We start from the raw sequence: 1,633 nt of genomic DNA, 5'->3' as shown, positions 1-1,633 counted from the left end.
TGGGCCTTACTGAGTTATTTCATGAACTGAGAATGTCCAGAGACAGGTGCAAAAAAAGACATACAGTGTGGTACTTCTGATCAGGGCAAAAGTATTCATGATATTTAAGGATTTGTTTACCAGAAAAGTTGAACAATCACATATACATGAAGTTTAAATCCCAAGTGTATATTTATTCTGGTGTAAGTAGCTTTTTTCTAGTTTAGCTTTAAAATGTTTCCAAATATATAAGCAAAAGCAAAAAGGCTGTTATACGGAAATACAAGAATGTCAACAAAGGTTTATGCCTACAAAAGTATAGTGATTTAGAACCACACATTATTTTATGCCAATGTTTTGGGGTTTTTTGCATATACAGACCCTATAGATTTCTGCAGATGGGAAAAAGTATCATCTTCAAGTCTTCTCTTTAGACATTAAAGTGGGGTGGGAAGGTTGCATATGTAAAATGTAGACCTTGAAATTACAGTATTCTAAAGCAAGCAAGAAATCAGGTGCATATAACTTTATCTGTCCCTTTTCCTCTGTCTACGCAATGTTTACTTTAAACACCCCAAACAGTGAACCTCCTGGTTTTCAGTGTACACAGTAGTCATGTACATATCTATCAACTTTTAAAAACCCAGGCTCCTGTTTCTGCATACTGTGCATCAATGTATGGTTTTGCTCAACATCAAATACATTTCACACTCATTTATGATTTTGTTGCAAAAGTTAAGTTAAACATGGTGAAGTTAACAAACCTTTGCTTAGCTATTTGGAAGTTATTGAAATCTTTTTTTCCAAAAGAAGTTCAAAGGGGATTGACATATAAAACCCATACACATGTGCACACATGTTAAATCAACCTTTTAAAAATGTATATATTCTTCCCCCAAAAGTGAGACTGTTATAGCACCTGAGCATTCAATTCCCTCTTGCCCCTGGTACTTTTGCAGGGGCAAAAGTACCTGCTAACAGCTGTAGTGACATCTGGATAAAGTTGTCTACACCACATTCAGAAAAGATTAAATTAAAAGGAATTTCAAGAGAAAAGGGCAGGCTGGGGACCAAATCATAAAGGTCAATCTGGAGTAAATACCAGTGATTTGATCTATTGCTACATATGACCGTGAAAGCTGGATGCTCAATGCAGCATATGTGAAGTCGTCAGGGTCCTTTGAGATTCTGTGTGTCTGCTATACATAGCTGGCATCACAGTTAGGGAAGAAGACAAACGAGCATATACTGCAGCAATGCAGAAAGAATAGGTTGCTGCTTAAGAAACCTCAACGAGAGGAAGCTGAAATGTTTCAGGGACATATGAAGGAGAGATGGAGATCATTCAGCAAAAATGATAATGCAAGACAAAGAGTTGCAAAGCAAAAATAGGAGCTCAGACTGGGTCAGCAACATAACAGGAAGGGCATTCCTCAAGCAATGTCAGCAGTGGTGAATCATAATGCAAAGGGCCACTTGCCCTCTGAGCTTGAGATGCCATTTGATAATCACAGTTACAGGTAATTTATCAAACAACAGTGTCAACTTGTAAGCAGTTTAGTTAAGAGAGACATGAAATGTAGCTGTGTTTTTCTGACCCTATAAGTACCCTACAAACAAGGAGATGTGTTTGTGTAATAGTTGTGGATTATAA

Source organism: Gavialis gangeticus, unplaced genomic scaffold (assembly GCF_001723915.1).
Source record: "Gavialis gangeticus isolate Ggan-Ray unplaced genomic scaffold, GavGan_comp1, whole genome shotgun sequence".
Lineage (NCBI taxonomy): Eukaryota > Metazoa > Chordata > Crocodylia > Gavialidae > Gavialis > Gavialis gangeticus.
This window is presented reverse-complemented; position numbering follows the sequence as displayed.